This window comes from Gorilla gorilla, chromosome 19, assembly GCF_029281585.2.
Source record: "Gorilla gorilla gorilla isolate KB3781 chromosome 19, NHGRI_mGorGor1-v2.1_pri, whole genome shotgun sequence".
Classification (NCBI taxonomy): Eukaryota; Metazoa; Chordata; class Mammalia; order Primates; family Hominidae; genus Gorilla; species Gorilla gorilla.
Window position 1 is genome coordinate 83,350,099 of NC_073243.2, and position 22,435 is coordinate 83,372,533.

The 22,435-nt window shown below is 35.1% G+C and overlaps 1 long non-coding RNA gene across 5 annotated transcripts in view; it reads left to right on the forward strand.

Moving 5' to 3' along the window:
• LOC109023830 (uncharacterized) overlaps positions 1-22,435 on the forward strand; it is a 255,758-nt gene that overhangs the window by 190,181 nt on the left and 43,142 nt on the right. The gene's annotated exons all lie outside the window — the stretch shown is intronic.

Consider the following 22,435-nt stretch of genomic DNA (forward strand, 5'->3'; position numbering starts at 1 on the left):
AACTACCACAGAGAGATTACAAAGGTTTTGTTTGTTTGTTTGTTTGTTTGTGAGTGTGTGTGTGTTTTCTTCCTGTCTAGTTCCTTGCTTTAAAAGTTTGGGTAGGCATAAGAGGAAAAAAAAAAAAACACTAAACTAAAATTTTGTGGCAAAACCCTATGTTTAAGCAAATTTAGCAGTTTACACTCATACTATATCTTTGATTCAGCAGCTTCAACCTAGAATATAATATGTATGAACTGATAATATCTCTGGTTCACCTAGTAGAATTGAAACAAAAATAAACATAGCTTATAGAGACAATGTCTCATATCATTTCAAAAATTCATTTTTTTAGGATTCATTGCTAGAGAATTACTGTGTTCCCTTTGAAGATGTCATAACATTTTGCTTTTTCATAGTTCCAGTATTATTACACTGATTTCTTCACACCTGAAGAAAGAGTCACTTCTTCTTTTTCAATTTACTTTCATTGGGGCAGGACTTTTTTTCAGGTTGTGACTAGGATGTATGTTGATTTGGCTTTGCTTCTGGAGTGCTTCAGTGGAGAATACTCAGTGTGGTTTCCTTGATTATAAATAGCCTTAGGGTGGCGGCATTCTCAAATGCCAGTTGTAGTAGTCGTGTACTGGGCAGGTGAGTGAGCTCACAGCCTCCTGGGTAGCTGGGATGATGTGGGTGATGGCAGTAGCAGAGAGCAGAAGTAGTGAGAAGCTTGTCTTTTTCCCAAGCGCTGTGCACTTCTGTCAGCAGATGTGATGGACTGTGCAGGTTGACTTTCACGCCCGTAGGTAGCACTTGCATGTGACAGCCAACTGCAGCAGTGACAGTGGGTTTATGCTTGACCTTTGTTAACCAGGTGGGGTACGTGGGTGTCCCAGGTGATAGCTTGGCCAATGGAACATTCAGTGGTTCAGAGGTCCCTAGTTCGGCCTCTGAGGTGTAGGGTAAGGGTGGGAGTCAATGAAGCTAGCAGGGCTGGGCCAGGCAAGCCTATACTTGGAACCTGCAATAGCAGAAGCAAGTGCCAACCCAGAGGGGTGTGAGGCTCCAAAGGCAAGCGAGCAAGAGTGGGACCCATTTTACTCTCAGACTCTGGACCAAGTGGGGCTTCTTTCCACAGCACAACCACAAAGTTCATATCAAACCTCACTCAATTAGCACTGATAATAGCGATCTAAAGATAAATAAATAATCCCAAGTCAGAACTCATGAAGAGCTTATCCTCAGTAAATAAGACTGCCAACACAATCAACAGCCAAAGTATTTACACCAATAAATTTCAAATTAAAGTAGCTTAGACAGATTTAAAAATAAATAAATTTATATGCATACATATATGAGTATTTAAGACATAAAGAATCCATTATGGGGGCTGCATTATGAAAAAAGCATTGAAATATTTAGAAATAAGTAAAATAGAACTTATAGAACATAATTTTATATCTGTATATATTTATGTTGAGTAGATTAGGCACTGAGATTAAAATGAAATGGCTATATAAAGTAGAAAGTTAGATTAATCTATAGATAATTAGTAAAAAGAAAGATATGAAGAAGTAATTCATAATAAAGCACCAAGTGATTAAACAATTGCAATATATAAAACAGAGGTAAATCGAAATAGAATCCCAAATGACAGAGGTCAACATATTTCAGATTTCCCAGAAAATGATATTGCTTTGGGGACACAATATTCAAATGAACAAAGTTAGACAATTTTCTGGAATTGCAAATGGGCAGAAATGCTCAAATTCAGGGAGCATAAGAAAGAGAATTCACTCAGAGATTTTACAGTGCCCTGGCAAATGCAAATTAGTACATCTGTAGATAAAACATATCTAAAATGTGGATTTCCCAGCCTCTGTTTCAGCCATTGGTGTTTATGTGATTAGATTTGTTTAATTAGACGTAAGCATATCTGATTTGGTCAGTTTTCAGAATATCTGCAAATTAAAGAAAAGCTGCTTGCTCAGGAGTTCGTCTTTGCTCCCTTTCCATGGTCTGCAATGTGATTGTGGCAGTGAGCACCTTTCACCTTGAATGCAGAAATTAGAGTAAAAATGAGATCAATGTCCCAGGAGATAACACAGCAACAAGAAAATAGGGACCAAGGTTCCTGCATAACCAAATAGAACAGAGCTGTCCTATTAGCTTGGGTCAGCATGGAAATAAATTACCACACATAAACCAAAACCGTGAGATCTTTTTGTAATAGCATCTTGGTATTTGCTATCATACAGATTTTAGGTACTCTAAGACATTCATATTGTTTCATTATTTGAGGAGAAAACAATAGAGAAAGGGAGAGAAAGAGGGAGAGGGTAATGAGGGGGCAAACCCATAGGAGAGGGGAGAGACAGAAGTTTAGACTTTGTCAAATTGTCTTTTGAAAATTTTTTATTTATAATAAAAAATAAAGTGAGAGAATATCAGCTTAGGGAATCCAAATATATTGCAGCTGTGTGAAATTTATATGTTACTCCCAGAAAACCAAAGACTAAAAACATTAAAATTAAAGGTTGGAAAAATACATAACCAACAAGCAAAATTACTACTAGCCAAAAAAAATTGTGGAAGTGATATGAACAAAAAATTGGCTGAAACAAACAAACAAACAAATGGCTAGCAACAAAAAAAGTGTCAATTTTGCTAGTAGTTATTGGGAAATAAAATTGACATATATGTGTGTGTATTTTATATATATGCATAAATGTATATATTCATAGATGTATATATCAACCTTTAATAATTAAACTAGTAGAAATCTTCAGAATAGAAAGCCTTGGCAAATAAACATTTATAGTACATATTGTTATAAACATTATAGAAAGAAATCTGCCAGTGCTTATTTAAATAAAAGTCTATATGCATACTAACCCAACAATTCCACCAGTGAAGCTCATCTGTATAGAAATATCCATAAAGCAAAATAATAAATGTGTCTCTTTAAAAAATAGGATTCAGGTACATAAGTTGCTAGGGCTGCCATAACAAAGTACCACAGACTGAGTGGCTTAAAGAATGGCCTTTTGGCCGAGAGCAGTGTCTCATACCTGTAATCCCAGCACTTTGGGAGGCCAAGGAGGGGGAATCATGAGGTCAGGAGATCAAGACCATCCTGGCCAACATGGTGAAACCCCATCTCTACTAAAAATACAGAAAAATTAGCTGGGCGTGGTGGCGCGTGCGTGTAGTCCCAGCTACTCGGGAGGCTGAGGCAGGAGAATTGCCTGAACCTGGGAGGCGGAGGCTGCAGTGAGCTGAGATCGTGCCACTGCACTCCAGCCTGGTGAAAGAGCAAGACTCCATCTCAAAAAAATAAACGAGGAAAAAAATAAATAAATAATAAAAAGAATAGCCTTTTATTTTCTCACAGTTCAGGAGGCTACAAGTCCAAGATCAAGATGTCAGCACAGCTGGTTTCTTTCTGAGACTTCTGTCCTTGGCTTGTAGATGGCTCTCATTTTGCATGATCTTCCCTGTGTACATATCTGTGTCCTAATCTTCTGTTTATAAAAGGACACCAGTCATTAGATTAGAACCCACTCTAATGACCTCATTTAACTTCATTACTCTTAGAAAAGCTCTTTCTCCAACTACAGTCACATCTTGAGGTAATGAGGGTAAGAACTCCAACACATAAACTTTGGGGGAGTATAATTTAACCCATAACAATATGGATGGCTATTCTATTGTATTTTTAGTAATAAAAATGCAGAAAAATTCTGAATTACCATTAATAGAGAAATAATTGTGTAAAATTATAAGTCATGTATACTACAATAATTATACAACTTTAAAATATGATTTTATTAATTTATATTAATGTGTATGGGTATTCATAATATGTTATGCTATGATTTGGATATTTTAGCCCTCCAAATCTTATGTTGAAATGGAATAATCAGCTTTGGAGGTGGGGCCTGATAGGAGGTGATTGGATCGTGGGGCAGTTTCTCATGGTTTAACACCATCCCCCTTGGTTCTGTCAGGGAGAAAGTGAGTTCTTGTGAGATCTGGTTGTTTGAAATTGTGTGGCACCTCCTCCCCCTCTCCCTTGTTCCGACTCTCACCATGTGACATGCTGGCTTTCCCATTTCCCTCTCCCATCATTAGAGGCCTTCTCCAGAAGCAGATGCTGACACTGTGCTTCCTGTTTAGCCTGCAGAGCTTTGAGCCAATTAAGCCTCTTTTTTTTTTCTTTTTTAATAAATTGGCCAGTCTCAAGTTTTTCTTTACAGCAATTCAAAATTGGCCTAATATATCTTGTCAGGAGGAAAATGTAATGATGCTATTTTCCTAGAAGGGGACATTTTTCCATTTTGCTTGCTAGAACTTAATTTGATTATTTCTTTTCTTGCTATTGAATTGAGTTCCTTATATATTTTGGGTATTACCTCCTTCTTAGATGTATATTTTGCAAATGTTTTTCTAGAAGGGGAATCTGTGGATTGTCTATTATGTTAATTGATCTTTTTGATGTACAGAAGCTTTTCAGTTTGATGCAATCTCCTTTGTCTATTTTTGATTTGGTTGCCTGTGCTTTTGGGGTCATATTGAAAGAAAAAAGTCATTACCTGGTCCAGTGTCATAAAGCTTTTTTCCTTGTGTTTTCATCTAGCAGTTTTACTGTTTCAGGTTCTACATTTAAGTTTTTAATCCTGTTTCACTTAATTTTTGTGTATAGAGTAAGATAAGGGTACACTTTTAATCCTCTGCATGCAGACATTCGGTTTTTCCAACACCATTAATTGAAGAGACTGTCTTTTTCCCATTGTGTGCACTTGCCTTTTTTGCTGAAAATTAATTGACCTTAAATGCATGGATTTATTTCTGGGCTCTCTATCCTGTTCCATTGGTTGATATGTCGGTTTTTATGCCAGTATCATGCTGTTTTGATTACTATAGTTTTGTAACATATTTTAAAATCATGTAGTGTAATGCCTCTAGCTTTGCTTTTTAAAGAGTTAAAATTATCACAGGATTTAGTTATTGAAGATCAAAGTACTGTGATGAAATTGACAATGGTATATAGTTATACTGTGGTATAAATGTATAAAACTTAAGGCATGAAGAAACAAAGCATAATGCATGTCTCCTTGGAAATAAGGATCTGTAGTGGGAGGAAAGAAAATGAAAACAACATCAAGGCAAGATTGGACTACTCATGGTCAGTATCTTACTCAAAATTCACCAATTAGGTAAATGTTTACATGTCAACTGTTACATCATGTGTGAGGACAAAGTAGAAGCCAGGATTCTCAGGCAGTGGAGATTCTGCCAAACAGTAAGGTAACATCAAGAGTGGAAAAGCGATAATCACTTCTATCAACATTTACTTATGAAAGATCATGAATCAAGAGTCATTTATGAGATTTATGTACATGTGAACATATCTGCATTATTGAACAATAGCACATTTTAAAATATAGTAATATCAAATATTTGAATATTCAATTGAATGCATTCTTGTTGTGGATTTTACATATAGATTCTATATTTTGGATCAATATTTTCTGTTACCTTAGGTGGCTTTATAGAAAGCTACACTATTTAGAAATATAGAGCAATCAATATCATTCTATGCTAACAAAACAGATATCAAAAAAGCTTAGGGACATTTTGAAATGACAATAAATAAACTATAAAGTAATGCTGCAAGAAAATAAAAGCATCACCTATTGGGCAAAATCACTGGCTTTCACTAGTCTATTTCAGATTCATTTATCTACTATAATTCAAGGTAGTATAATTTGAGTGCTTAACAAATCATCTACATTAATGTCAAGAAAATAAAGTTAAGCAACCATGTTAAAATTTTTCTGCAATTTTTTTAATTTGTAAGATTTTATTTTTCAATCCACCAATCATTTTCTGTTGATTCCAGTAGTGATAACTTGAGGCATACTATTTATAGTAGCAGACTGACAAAATAATTATATTGAAGTTCCAAGATACATGCTTTTTTTTCTTAATCTGTTATTAGCTAAATCTATGAACTTCTAAAATGTACAGAATATCCTTGTTTAGATGCTGTTGGATGAATTATTAATTTATCTTCCTTCTTCTTTTTGTATGTACATATCAGCTTGAAAATGCCAATTCTCAGTATCTCAGGATTCCTGTAAATTAGAACTCATCATGTGAGAAGTAAAAAAAGGTCTCTTGGAAAGCTTTGAGAACATTGTGTTTTCCTAGATAAAAGTGGTTGGCAAAGCTTCTTTCCTGATATTGCCAAGACTTTAAAGACTGAAGTGATGATAGCCATCTTTGTTACAATGAGAAAAAAGGCTAAGAATATTTCAGAGACAATGGCTTCATTCTAGTCATTTTGTTATGTGACACAAAGGAATTTCCTTTAAATTTGCTTTTTGGCCATCTGTTGGGATTTTCCGTTACCTATAATCAAAGCCATTTCTGATTTACATATAAAGCTTCATTTTTCATTTTAAGTACATATAGGAAGTACAATAAAAGAGAAGAAAGATTTTTAAGATTTACTTTAAATTATGGTATATGGGTTTTATTTTCTCAGTTATTCTTATTAAACTGATTTTCATGAATTTCTAAAAAAATTGTTTATAACAAAACAAACCATTGCATATTTCCTACAGCTACTACTAAGTAATGCTCAAGAAAAGATAAATCCTGGAATCTAAATAATCTAGGCATGGAACAAAAAATTTTGAAAGATACATTTTTCAGCATGTATCTACAATTCCTTTAATTTTCTCGTTATAGAATAGCATTGTGTGCCCAAAATGTATTCTTCGTCTTGAAGGATCTTTCTTGAAACAAAAGCAGAAACTGAACAATACTAAGCCAAGCAAGTTACAACTTATTGATCACTCTGCATACTCCCTATCAATCAATTCAAAAATATACATTTTTCTCTATCATTTATTTTCTTCTATTTAAAATTTTTGAAATGTAGGATATAGAATATAGATACATATGCTGATGATGGTTAGAAAATTAGGAATATAGCTACATATATATTATAAATTATCACTTAACACTACCATTTCTTATAGTTCAAACAGGGTTTCATATTCATATTTTGTCTATGTTCTTTTATAATATCAATATATTATTAATATTGAGTTGGTCATTTTTTAAAAAAATGCCTATTAGGTAGATACATTTTCTAACTATTTGAATGGCTTACGATGTAATTATCATATTAAGAAACATTTATAGGGTGTTCAATGTATGTCTTGAGCTGTACAAATGAGCATCTTATTTCACAAAACCCATATGTAAGAACATTTACTATACTAATTTTTTCAATGGGTAATTGAGGCACAAATAGCATAATAATTTATCTAAGTTCACACAACTAATTATTGGCACAGATAAGATTTGAACTCAGGCAATCTCGCTTCAAAAACTGACTTTATCCTATAAAGTTTTATTGTTCCTTTTTTTTTTGAATGTTAAAGTCTAAAGCAAGTGCCCTTTTTAATGCTGACATTCTTGCTTAGAAATAAAAAATTATTTGAAGTTTTGCTGGTCAACAAAATAAAGTATTTCTATACTTCTGCTTTTACTTTTTTGCAGGGCATTTTTAGAGTTTTCTGTCATTATAACACATGGATAATATGTTGTAAATAAGATGTCATTTTAATATAACACATAAATGGTTTAACATTTTAATAACAATTTTGTTACATAGATCAGTAAAGGAAAACATACTTTTTTTTTTTTAGACAAAGTCGCTCTATTGCTTAGACTGGAGTGCGGTGATGTTACTATGGTTGACTGCAGCCTAGACTTTCTGGGCTCAAGCGATCCTCTTATCTCAGCCTCCTGAGTAGCTGGGACTACAGGCCTGTGCCACCACATCTGGCTAATTTTTTTGTTACTTTCTTTTAATTTTCGTAAAGACAGAGTCTTCTTATGTTGCCCAAGTTGGTCTTCAATTACTGGGCTCAAGGGATCCTCCCAACTTGGCCACCCTAAGTACTGCAATTACAAGCATAAGCCACTGTGCCTGGCCCTAAAAAATACTTTAAAAGTTTTTATGAAACTTAATTTCAGGCTACAACTGAAATCTCAAAATTAGTTTGTAAAGTTTCTTATATTTTCTGAAAATTATTTTGGTTTATATTGGTTTTATGAGCAAATATACAAGTTATTTTGTCGAATATTCTTTATAAAAAATCCAGTAATGCAATGAGATTAAAATATAATAAACATCAAAGAATTTAATAAATTAGTACATAAAAAGAGTCAAATTACAGTGTATAAAACTTAGTTATGCCAAAGAGAAGCTGTAAAAACTGAAATTAATGTCTATTTTTAATTAGAAATTTTAAAAATAATTGGAAGTTACTTAATTTTAAAATTATTTTTGGAATGCAAACACATATAATTCATAATCCATATAGTTAAATTAATGATTTATTTCAATATCTTAAAAATGAAGCCTTCTATACCAATGGAAAAGAAAAAAACAGGTATTTTAAGTATATCTTTTCATAGTTGTCTCCAACATGATTGATTAGCTGTAATTTTTCAATGACTAAAATTAGAAGATTTATCTGTCTGTATGAATGCTCCATTTCCTTTCCATAGCCTGTTGGAACATGAGTGTTCAAATGTTAACATAGTATTTTACACTTTGTATACCGTTAATGATAATGTCAACCAAAGTTTTATAAACTGAATATCTGTGATTTGAACTGTGGAGACCTTTATATAGTAGAAGGACCTTCAGGAATAAGTTGTTGATTATTTTTGGCTGTCCCAGTAACCAACTAAAAACATTATACTTTTGACTGCCATTCTCAGTTTTCCTAAGGTGTTCTACCCAAGAAAAAACAGAATTGGAATAAATTTATAATACAATTACTTCTGAAATAAAAAGAGTTGAAAATGCACAGAAAAACAATAGTAAAGTAGTCCTCCTTATCCCAGTTTCACTTTTCATAGTTTTCAATTACCAGTGGTCAACTGCAGTTTGAAAATACTCAATGGAAAATTCCAAGAATAAACAATTTCTAAGTTTTGAATTGCACACAGTTCTGAGTAGCATGATGAGATTTTTGCCCCATCCCAGGTGGAACTGAATGTGAATCATCCCTTTGTCCCACAAATCCATGCTGTGTACACTTCCCGTGGGTGAATCACTAAGGAGCTAGCTGTGTTATCAGATCAACTATTGGTATCACAGTGCTTGTGTTCAAGTCACCCTTATTCTACTTCATAAGTGCAAGAGCGGTGATGTGCAGCAATTTGGATATGTCAAAGAGAAGCTGTAAAGTGCTTCCTTAAAGTGAAAATGTCAAAATTCTCAATAGGGAAAGAAAAAATATATACACTGAGGTTGCTAAGATCTATAGTACAATAGGAAATGTTAAGAGAGGCTGGACATGGTGACTCAAGCCTGTAATCCCAGCACTTTGGGAGGCCAAGGCAGGTGGATCATGAGGTCAGGAGATTGAGACCATCTTGGCTAACATGGGTGAAACCCCATCTCTACTAAAAGTGCAAAAAATTAGCCGGGTATGCTGGTACCCACCTGTAGTCCCAGCTACTCAGGAGGCTGAGGCAGGAGAATCGCCTGAACCCGGGAGGTGAAGGTTGCAGTGAGCTGAGATCACACCACTGCACTCCAGCCTGGGTGACAGAGCGAGATTCTGTCTCAAAAAAGAAAGAAAGAAAAAAAAGAAATGTTAAGAGAGAGGGACCATATTCACATAACTTTTATTGGAGTATATTGTTATAATTGGTAAATTTTATATTAAATAATGTTGTTAATCTCTTTCTGTGCCTAATCTATATATAACCTTTATCACGGGTATGTATAAGAAAAATCATAGTACAGGTATATATAGCTTTCAGTACTATCCATGGTTTCACGCATCCACAGAGGGTCTTGGAACATATTCTCCATGGATAAGGGGGACTACTACTGTTCTGAAATCTTAGAACACATAACCTATTAATAAAACAAAAACAAAAACTGGTTACTGGTGACATAGGGTATATTTTTGGAAAGCAGATATTTATTACATGATAAAAAGTATGGAATTTCTTCATATAAAGATACTGTATTTCCCTCTTCACATATAGGAGGCTGTTTAGGAACTATAATAAATCACATTATATATCATACTTTCTATGTATTTGGAAAGTAAGGAAAGACGTATCTAAATAGTGGATCACTTTGGATATATTTGTAATACTTATCATTTAAAATGCTTAAATTCTTTAATGTTTATAAAACTACAATGTGAAACTTTCAGCCAAGCCCAATATTGTTAATATAAAGACAGAAAAAATATATACACAGACAGACTACACATTCCTTGTAAAGCATAAATCTAAATTTGTGTCTTAATCATGGCCCTGAGTGTAACATAATTTTTGTGGTTGAAAAAAATGTATTCTTACCATATCCTTGTTACATAAATGATTAATCTAGGAAGAAATAAAGAAATAGAGAGGATTTTTACTAATACAATTTCTCTTGACCTACCTGTGACAAAGACTGTTTCCTTTGAGTAAACCTTTAGTCAGGTACTTGAGTCCTTCTTGACTTGTCCTGACCTCAGACTTTTCTCTGTCCTTGTAGGACCCTGTTTGAACAACAATCTTGCTAAGTCAGTGAAGGAGTAAAAAAGATTCCACCCCAAAATATGCTGCTCTAGCATATCACCTATTTTCGATAAAAACAATGCCCCCAACAAAAAAATAAAGCCAAACAAGCAAACAAAAAAACCCAAGGCAGGTTCAAGATCACTCTTACTTTAACTCTGTTTTTTTAAAAACAATAGATGAAATTACCGTGTGAAATACATATTCTCTATACCAAAAGTAGTAGCGTTCTTGCCATTAATAATTAGAAGGTGAAGATAAGAAAAATCTGTACAAATAAATCTTGTTAAACTAACCTTTTTCTTCTTAGTCACTTGTCTAACCAATAAATGACTGTAACCCAAGCCCCTTTGCCTCACCACATTTCACCACCACTCTTGTTTAATTCAGTAAATACGAGTTGGACTCTTAACTGCCTCTTTGGGTCTCCATTTCCTTATAAAGGCTCTTATGCTGAGTAAAATATATACAGTTGACCCTTGAATAATGTAGATATTAGGGGCGTTGACCCTCCACATAGTTCAAAATACATGCATAACTTTGTTTCCCCCCAAAATTAACTACTAATAGCCTACTGCTGACTGGAAGCCTTACTGATAACATGAATAGTCAATTAACCCATACTTTGTACATTGTATGCATTATATACTGTATATTTTTTTTTTTTGACATTGAATCTCTCTCTCTCGCCAGGCTGGAGTGCAGTGGTGCGATCTCAGCTCACTGCAACCTCGGACTCCCTGGTTCAAGTGATTCTCCTCCTCAGCCTCCCGAGTAGCTGGGATTACAGGCACGTGCCACCACACCGAGCTAATTTATTGTATTTGTAGTAGGGACAGAGTTTCACCATGTTAGCCAGGATGGTCTCAATCTCCTGACCTCATGATCGGCCCTCCTCTGCCTCCCAAAGTGCTGGGATTACAGGCTTGAGCCACTGCGCCCGGCCTATATACTGTATTCTTACAATAAAGTAAGATAGAGAAAAGCAAATGTTATTAAGAAAGTCATAAAGAAGAGAAAATATATTAACTAATCATTAGGTGGAAGTAGATCATCACAAAAGTCTTCATCCTCATTGTCCTCACATTCAATAGACTGAGGAGGAGGAGAAGCAGAAGAGATTGGTTGCTGTCTCATGGTGGCAAAGACAGAAAAGGTGGAGGCTGTGAAAAGGGAGGTAAGAGGCAGACACACCAGTGTAAATTTTATTGAAAAACATCCACATATGAAAACCGCGCAGTTTAAAATCTTGTTGTTCAAGAGTCTAGTATATTAAATAAATCAGTGTGTTTTCCTCCTACTTATGTATATTATCTTAATTTGATTCTCAGGTCTAGCATGGGACCTTAAGAGGGAAGGGATAAAGTTTTGTTTTCCCTACATTGGTTTAGTAAAAATTCCCCAACAATGGTATAATACCTTATCACCCTGGCCTGCCTTCAGCAATAATTCTATCAAGTCAGATTAACCAGAAATACCTTGTTTTCAATGTTTCCTCATAGTGAGTTTTCATCCACCTGGTTTCTTAATTATAAATCCCTACTTGCTCTCGTTAGAGTCAGAGTTGAGTCGAATCTCTCTGCCCCACTGCCAGACACCATTGCAGCGGTGACTATACCGATCACAATGGCCCCCTTGAATAAAGTCTGCCTTACCGTCTTTAACAAGTGTCATAAATATTTTTTTCTTTAACATCAGTAATAATTTTGCTGTGCAAAGGTATATTTCAGACATATTAAATGACAGAGCAAATGAGAAATAGAATTACAAAAGCAGAAGAAAATATAAGAGAATTAAAGCTGATTAAGGTTTGGATCTCATAAGGTCATTATAAAATTGTTGGAAAAAAACCCCAGAAACATCCAGTTGTATAGATAAATGGAAAGTCTATTTAGGGAGCAGTTAAAACCCCATAACTCCAGCCCTTTCAGAATACTGAAAGTTGATTTTCAGGAGATGATAAAGCCATTAGACACTTGTTCAATTCAAGCCTGAAAATATATGAAAACCTACATACAGAATCTTGTGTCTTTTAGCAGCCTCCCTGAATGCAACAATAAAATCACTGCATTTCTTCAATAAAATGTTATATTTCCCCATCCTTTATAATTTCCACCAGTCAATAGGCGTTTCTATGCAATTGTAAATTACATTTCTATGCAATTTCTATGCAATTGTAAATTACAGTGGGTCTCAGTGGATGTACAATAATCTCCAGATGGCTGAGGAAATCCTCTATTATTAAAAAAAAAAAAAAGAAAAGAAAAACAACAACAAAAGAGGATCAAAGAAAAACGCTGTAAATGCCTGGAGAAAAATCAGTCCAATTCAAGACAAAACAAAAAGAAGAAAAAAAATGAACAAGTCATGAAATCCTCTAAGATAAAGAAGTTGTCTACTAGGAGCAACATAATTAATTGCCAATTAAAAAGTTAAAACAGGCCAGGTACAGTGGCTCATGCCTGTTATCCTAGCACTTTGAGAGGCCGAGGTGGGTGGCTTGCCTGAACTCAGGAGTTTGAGAATAGCCTGGGCAACATGGTAAAATGTTGTTATCGGGGAACCAGCCCCAATATTTCACATTGGTTCTTTTCTATTTCCCTAAGTGTCAGCCGGTCTGAGAAATAAAGGGAAAGAGTACAAAAGAGAGAAATTTTAAAGCTGGGTGTCTGGGGGAGACATCACATGTCAGCAGGTTCCCTGATGCCCCCTGAGCTGCAAAACCAGCAAGTTTTTATTAGTGATTTTCAAAGGGGAGGGAGTGTATGAAAAGGGTGTGGGTCACAGAGATCACATGCTTCACAAGGCAATAAAATATCACAAGGCAAATGGGGGCAGAGCACCAGGGCAAAATTAAAATTGCTAATGAAGTTTCGGGCGTGCATTGTCATTGATAACATCTTATCAGGAGATAGGGTTTGAGAGCAGAAAACCAGTCTGACTAAAATTTACTAGGTGGGAATTTCCTCATCCTAATAGGCCTGGGAGCGCTATGGGAGACTGGGGCTCATTTCATCCCTTACTACAACCATATAAGACAGACATTCCCAGAGTGGCCATTTCAGAGACCTCCCTATAGGAATGCATTCTCTTTCTCAGGGCTGTTCCTTGCTGAGAAAAAGAATTCAGTGATATTTCTCCTATTTGCTTTTGTAAGAAGAGAAATATGGCTCTGTTCCACCTGGCTCTCCGGCAGTCAGACCTAATGGTTATCTCCCTTGTTCCCTGAACATTGCTGTTATCCTGTTCTTTTTTCAAGGTGCCCAGATTTCATATTGTTTAAACACACATGCTTTATGAACAATTTGTGCAGTTAACAAAATCATCACAGGGTCCTGAGGCAACATACATCCTCAGTTTATGAAGATGATGGGATTAAGAGATTAAAGTAAAGACAGGCATAGGAAATCACAAGAATAATTGACTGGGGAAGTGATAAACGTTCATGAAATCTTCACAATTTATTTCAAAGATTGCAGTAAAGACAGGTTTAAGAAATTATAAAAGTATTAATTTGGAGAACTAACAAATGTCCATGAAATCTTCACAATTTATGTTCTTCTGCCATGGCTTCAGCCAGTCCCTCCATTCAGGGTCCCTGACTTCCCACAACACTCCGTCTCTACTAAAATAAAAAAAACTAGCTGGGCGTGGTAGCAGGTGCCTGTAGTCTCAGCTACATGGGAGGCTGAGGCAGGAGAATTGCTTGAACTGGGGAGGCGGAGGTTGCAGTGAGCTGAGAGTGTGGCACTGCACTCCACCCTGGGTGACAGAGAGATACTCTGTGTCCAAAAATAAAAATAAAAATAAAATAAATGCATGATAACTTGGAAATTAAAAACTGAAAGCAGAACTTTTTAAAGAATTAAAAAGAACAGTTGAGGAAATTTTTTGAAGTGTAGACAAAAACATGACAAATAATAGAAATTATATGGAATTGGTAATGTTAGTAAATGAACAGTACAACGTAACACTAAGAAATAGAACTGAATGGGAGGCCGAGGCAGGTGGATCACAAGGTCAGGAGATTCAGACAATCCCGGCTAACACGGTGAAACCCCATCTCTGCTAAAAATACAAAAAATTAGCCAGGCGTGGTGGTGGGTGCCCATAGTCCCAGCTACTCAGGAGGCTGAGGCAGGAGAATGGTGTGAACCTAGGAGGCGGAGCTTGCAGTGAGCCGAGATCACGCCACTGCACTCCAGCCTGGGGGACAGAGTGAGACTCCTTCTCAAAAAAAAAAAAAAAAGAAAAGAAAAAAGAAATAGAACTGAACATATAAAAATTTAACATGATATAATAACATGGGGGGCATTTCACAAAAGTGATTAAAGTTTAGACAATACATGGAGAATTTGTCATTCATATTGATCAATATAACTAGCAACCTATCATATACCATATATCACATGATTAAAGTTATAAATGTAAAATTCAAAATTTTATTTTTGGGTAAAATATAAGAATTATATAAGGATTCATAATAGCAAAGACTTGGAACCAACCCAAATATCCAACAATGATAGACTGGATTAAGAATATGTGGCACATATACACCATGGAATACTATGCAGCCATAAAAAAGGATGAGTTCATGTCCTTTGTGGGGACATGGATGAAGCTGGAAACCATCATTCTCAGCAAACTATCACAAGGACCAAAAACCAAACACTGCATGTTCTCACTCATAGGTGGGACTTGAACAATGAGAACACTTGGACACAGGAAGGGGAACATCACACACCAGGGCTTGTTGTGGGATGGGGGACTAGGGGAGGGATAGCATTAGGAGATATACCTAATGTAAATGACGAGTTAATGGGTGCAGCACACCAACATGGCACATGTATACATATGTAACAAACCTGCACGTTGTGCACATGTACCCTAGAACTTAAAGTATAATAAAAATACATATATAAAATAATTATATAAGGAGATATTTTTATGATATTAGGTCTGATAAATTTCATTATAAGAAACAGACTTCAAAATCTTGAATACAATTATGAAAGTATTTTATAAACTTGTTCTGAAGGATTTCTTTGAAAAGATTAAAAATGCACACATATATCACACAATTAAGGAAATATCAAATCATCAATTTTTTAAAATCTGTGAATAAAAAAGTTATATCTAGTGATATTTCAAATAAGAAGAAAATACCTTTTAATGTGTATAATACTTGAAAACTAAAGAATTTTGTAACAAAGTCTTGACAAAGATGCTAACTGTAGAAATTTTTTATTTTATATTCTCAGGAATATGAATTGTACCTATGACCATTTAGCAAAGCAATTTAGCAATATCTAGTTAAGTTGAATATGTGACTATTCTACAACACAGCAATTCCAGTCATTTGTTGTAGCATTCTAATGACATGTTTCACATATATTTATATACAAAATGTTAAAATTATCATTATTTTTGTAAGGCCAAATATTTGGAAATGACATGTAAGAACATCAACAAAATAAGAGATAAATAGTCATGTAGCTATATAACATTTTACATCAGAAAATAATCAGAACCTTACATATGTCAACATGATTAAATATTGCAAACATAATATTTATCAAGGAAAGAATGTTATAAAAAGAAGCAAGCAGATATTCAAATCACATATTTTGATATATGCAAACCACTAGATATAATTAGAAATTTAATTATATCTAATTATAATGTTAGATCTAATTCTATCTAATTATGATTATGATTAGAAATAATTCATAGGTGGATAAAAATGGATAGATAGATAGATAGATAGATAGATAAGAAAAGTCACATATGGTAAGGATAAATACAAGCCATTCAGAATAATTGCTTGTAGTATTGAATTGTATTCCTGAATAACATTCACAAGTTAGAAAGAAGTTCTAATAATTACAACATTATTGGGAAAGTTACAGAAAAGACTTTAAATCAATTTTTAACATTTGATTTATTCAGTTGATGCATGATCATTATTATATTACTAATAAGCATTACAAATAAAATATTTTCTTATAGAAATCATAATTTTAAACTTAACATTGAGAAGGTAAATGAAGAAATAACTAGAATTTTTGCTGTATAAAGTATATTAAAAACAAAACCCCAAATCCCAAAAAACAGATGCCAAAATGAGAGGCCCTTCTCTCCTACTGCTAACTGAGATCCATAAGCTGTGAACAATAAATGATAAACATAGCACTTTTGCTAAATTATATAAATATAAATATACACATTCTCTCCTAACATACATGAAGTATTACATATTCACATAATATTTTTAAATAACATGAAATATCAAAGTTATAACATGAGGCAGATGATATACACAGATGATGATAATCCGGGAAGATTTTAATAAAGGTATTATTTTTAAAGGTATGGGTAGCTGTAGGTAAAGCAAAGGGATTGGCTAGTCAGCTAAGCCTAGTTGCAACAGAGTTAATACCTCTTTTAAACTGGGAAGAACAGGGATGGTAGCAGGGGAAGTCGTATTTACCAGAAACTAGAACAACATCACATAGAGAAGAGAGCCTTGAGAGAGCCAATGATCTTTGACTAAAAAGCAAAGGTAGCAGGGGTTTAAAATGGTGAAAAAATAAATAAATATTCAGTTTAAAGCACATTTTACATGATCCCATATTCATGAGCTTTAGGTTACTAGTAATGACCCAGTTCCCATTGCATTTGCACTCCATTAACAACTGAAAATGTGTTTTATTTGGTTCCCGAGAAGTGATTCAGCATTCATTATCATATAATATGATTGTTCAGTGTTCTTATTTTTATTGTTTTTCAACAATTTTCCATTGACTAGAATTATTAGGCAAAAATTCCTCAACCAGTCCCCTGAATTCCAAACTTAAATATCCTTACTCAAATTATGTAGCAGAAACTCTGTTTCCTCCTAATAATCTAAATCAATAACATCAATCAATAAAATAAACTCCTCTGCCTGTTAATTCAGGGGTACTGGTATTCTAAAATGGCCAGGGACTGACTTAGCTTCTAATTCATCAAAACTGTGACAATCTTTCCTATGGAAGCAATTCTCTCCTGTAAAGTAAAATCTCCAAAGCAATGGAGCCAAAGGTTTTGGGGATCAGCAAAAATTGCATCACGTAGGGTTTATAATTGCACCTTACTATATTGGTTTCTGAAGTTGTGTATCTAGACTGTGAGAAAGTCTGCAAAATATATTGCACTACAATTTAAAAGCATTTGCCACACAGTATAGGAGTGTACCTCAGCTTTACAGCATGTTATTTTCCAGGCAATACCATAAATAACTTCTTGGTGAGCTTTCCAACCATCAACCCAATGGCTCTGGGTGATGGCTGGTGAATTCCATGGCTGTGAACCCATAGCTATATTTTCTTTTCTGAGGAATATGCCCAATGATCAGAGGCAATCCTGTGTAGGGTACCATCGAAAAAGAGAAGGCGTTCAGGAAACTCATCAATGGTGATGCTGGGCAGACACACTGCATATATGTCCATCAAAATTCAGAAAATGAACTATCCTCCTCCATCATGGGAGGATTCTAACAAAATCAACCTGGAAACACTAGTTGACTGATAATCCCAGACAATTATGTTATATTGGGAGCTTAGCTTTGGCCCAAGAATGTTGGGATTTTGGTGAGTCAGCAGAGGCTTTCACCAGATCAGCTTTTGAGACTGTGGGCAGACTCTTCTTGTCATCATGGCTACGTTGTTCATGGAACCTCCAAGGCATATTTAGAATGACCAGAGAAAGAGACTGGCTGCTATCCATAGGATAAGGCACCTTAGCCATCTAATTACTGAGAACATCTACCACCTTGAATGCTCACTGTTTGCATTCATTTGTAATCAAAATGTCTTCCCACTCAGTGTCTATCAATGCCTGTTCTAAGAAGTCTATCTACATTCATTTCACTCAGATATCCTTGTTACCAACTTTTCCAATGCTATTTATTTTTTAATACCAGTTTCCAGCAGTTTTCTTGCGTACAATGGATATGTTTTGTGTTACCCTTGTGTATAGTCTTGCTTCCTCATGTGTTAACTGGGGAGCTTAGGAAGCAGAGAAAAAGTCAGTAAATTAATAGCTAATTGACTTATAAGCCACTTGCTGATGAAGTTTACTTTAAGCTTCTGGACCTTCTATATCCAAGTCTCCTATATGCAAGCTTAAATTTATAACTGGATTCTGCTCTGCATGATGAATTTGATGATTCATTGAATCAAAAAACACCCAGGACATGACGATCAGCACACCTCTTGTTCAAGGTCCTACTCAAAACTGTCAGCTTCAGGGATTACCCAATAAATGCACTGAAAAAGCATGACTGGAGATGATGTTTCCTAATCTAAATGTAACCAGCAAAAGCTTTTTCACTGGTCAAACAGAATGGATCACCGTATCTTGCTCATTTTAGAAGAAATATCTTTACATGCTTTGACCACTTATTCCCTAGGAATTTAACAATTCCCTGGAATTGATCCAAGTTTATGTCTCACCCTTCATTGCAGTTACATTACTAAGACATATTGGGTGTTTACATGCTCATATTTATTATATCTAATTAGCATAATGCCATCAACATAATATCCAATGGAATCTTCTGTAGAATTTGATCATTATAATTTTTTTCCAGATTGTATCATGCAGCAGCAACATATTGACTTAGTAATGGAGCAAGAGAAAGTCTTTTTCCTGTTCAAATGGTATTGTTTTGTAAATGCAAACTGCTTGATATTTTTCTTACTGATGGGAAAGGCAAGGAAGAATTTGTAGCAATTCTTGCACCAAGTGCTGTGTTGATTTGCTCAAGTAAAGACACTATATCTGAAAAGAAAGCTCTGATGGACATCACAACCTGATTTAGCCTGTAACCCTCTATAATTATTATGCATTATTCAATTGGTTTCTGTGCCAGGTAATCAAACAAGTTAAATGGGAGATGTAGGAATCAATACCCCTGCATCTCTGAGGTTCTTGATGATAAAAATAATCTCTTCAGATCCTGAGGGATGAAATAATTCTTTGATTTACTTTTTTTTTCCAGGAGTATGTAGTTCCAGGGACTTCTGTGTAGCTCTTTCTGCCGTAATACACTTTACTCCATAGATATTGAAACCAGTGTGGAAATCCTTCTAATTTATTTATGATTTTGAAAATAACACACAATTTACCATCAGTCACACTGGACTTTTGTTAAATTTACCTGGACTGGTATTCTTTGTATTACCTAACGTCTGTAAATCTCTTGTTTCACTAGTGAGCCAGAGTGGAATTGGGTCTCTGGGAAGCAGTGCAAGTTCAGAGCCAACATATGATATTCTCTGAAAGTTATAGGTAATTCTCATTTCCTAGCACTTGAGCCGCTGGTCTTTCTTGGGACCTATGGCCATGTTGTAAGATTCCCTTTATATATTTTCCTCCCTCCCAGTTAAAGGGCTCCTCTTGTATAAATCAACATCTGGAAACTGTATAAGAGGTTTAGCATCTCATGGCTTTCACTTGAGTGAAGGTTCTGGCTTTCTGTACTAGTCTTTTTCCTTCTGTACGTATCAAGTAGCACCTTAGAAGGCTGCTCATCTCTGACGTTTCTAGAGACTCATAATTTGTTTGATGACCACTATAGATAGCATTCCATTGCCCCTTGTCTCTGATAAAGCATTGCCATCTGACCTCTAAGATCCTTCTTTTTTCATTGAGCTAGAGAAACTCAATTCTACTCAGAGCTTGCTACCATCATTTCCAGCCCATAGGTGCCATTTATAAGCTTTTCTTTTTCTCCTTTTTTCTTTCTTTCTTTCTTTTTTTTTTTTTTTTGAGACACCATCTTGCTCTGTCACCCAGGCTGGAGTGCAGTGGCTCAATCTTGGCTCACTGCAGCCTATGCCTTCTGGGTTCCTCCGAAGTAGCTGGGATTACAGGCATGTACCACCATGTCCAGCTATTATATTTGTATTTTAGTAGAGATAGGGTTTTGACATGTTGGCCAGGCTGGTCTTGAACTAGACTCAAGTCATTCATCAACCTTGGCCTCCCAAATAAAAGCTTTTCAATAATATCCTTTCCCATCTTCTCCCAAATTTTAAATGTCTTGGTGAAAGTACCATCTTCTGGTTCCTCTGTGTGGTATCAGTGGATAATATTTCTACTATTCCCAGGTAAGTGAGGATAAAGCGAAGGTCAATATAAGAGTGTGGGACTTAGCTGAAATATTAATAGTTTTACTTCTTATATTGGAATTTATGGAAAGTAAAGAGAAAAACTGTTTATTTTTTAGTATTCTCAATTGAAATGTAAATATCCCTGAAATATGCTACACAGTGTTCCTGAAATGTGATCCAGGCACCACTTGTATCAAAATTATCTGGAGGCAGATATTAGAACTGAAGCGTCCTGGGCCTCATACAGGTACAGTTCAATCAAATGCCCTAGAGGAAATATCTGATAATGTGCATTTTAACAAAACTTTAGATGGAAGTTATGCATACCAAAATCTGACATGCCATAATATGGAGGTAGTTAGAATAATCATAGTATAGAATTATACTATCATTAAACAAATTATATGGAAGGCCTATTTTTTTGGACTGAGCTCCAGAACCAGGCCCCAACAGACCTGACCAAACCAAAATGTAGTCGCTCAAGCTAAATGCCAAATAAGCAAAGTGAAATTTTACAAAAGCAGATAAATCCCATAATAGATCAGGTTTTTTTTATTATTTTCTGAAAACAGGAGATCCAGGTCTACCTGATTCAGCATGAAAAGGAAGTTCTCTCTGCTTTAACCCTTACAAAAACCAAGTAACCTGAAGTAACCTGATGTTAATCAATCAACCACTTTTCTATTGTTCTATTTCCTTATCTCGCCTTACAAAAGCCACTTTTCAGCTATTGTTCTTTGAAAGATCTCGTTCTGTTCTTTAGAATGGAGGCTGCCCCAACTCATGAATCAAGAATAAAAGCCAATTAGATTTATAACAGTTTGTTTTAATTTTGTTTTGAAATATTCAAAACAGATTCTCATAGTGTATCAGGAAAAAAGAGAGAGAAGAAAGAAAGAAAAGGTGCCATGTTGTCTTTATAATAACTCCCTTTTCCTTTGGGTCATAAAATAATGTCTAAATGCTTGCATTAAGTAGCACCCACAGTACGCTACTTACCACTCACCACATACTTTCCTATTTGCTTTGGTTTGCATTTCACCTCCAAACTCATCTTGAAATTTAATTGCCCTTGTAAGAGTATTAGGAAGTAAGGCCTTTAAGAGGCACTTAGGCCATGAAGGCTCTACTCTTATGATTAGATTAATACCTTTATTGGGAGAATGGGGTATTTAGAAGTGGGTTCCTCTGATAAAAGGATGGAGTTTGTCTTGCTTTCTCTCTCTGGCTTCTGTGCTCACTTGCACTTCCACCATGGGCTAACACAGAAAGAAGGCCCTCACTAGATACCAACACCATGCTCTTGGACTTCCCAGCCTCCAGAACTCTGAGCCAAATAAACTTTTTTTTAATTTATAAATTACCCAGTCTGTGGTATTCTGTTATAGCAACAGAAAACCAAGACACTACTTTTAACCTCAACTATCATAGTGGTTGGAGAACATTTGCTAAGCTCTTTATTAACATGGGACTATGACCTCTTAAAATGGTAATTGACAGCTATCTTGAAGTGAGACTAGACCTAAATAATTCCCAGTAGGGATGGGTTTGATAATTGTTAGATACAGCTTAGTAACCCCCCACTTAAACATGCTTCCTGAAATCCAAATCCCTTCAAAATGAACTTCTTCCACTCAAATCTTTGTCTCACAGACTATTTCTAGGTTAGCACA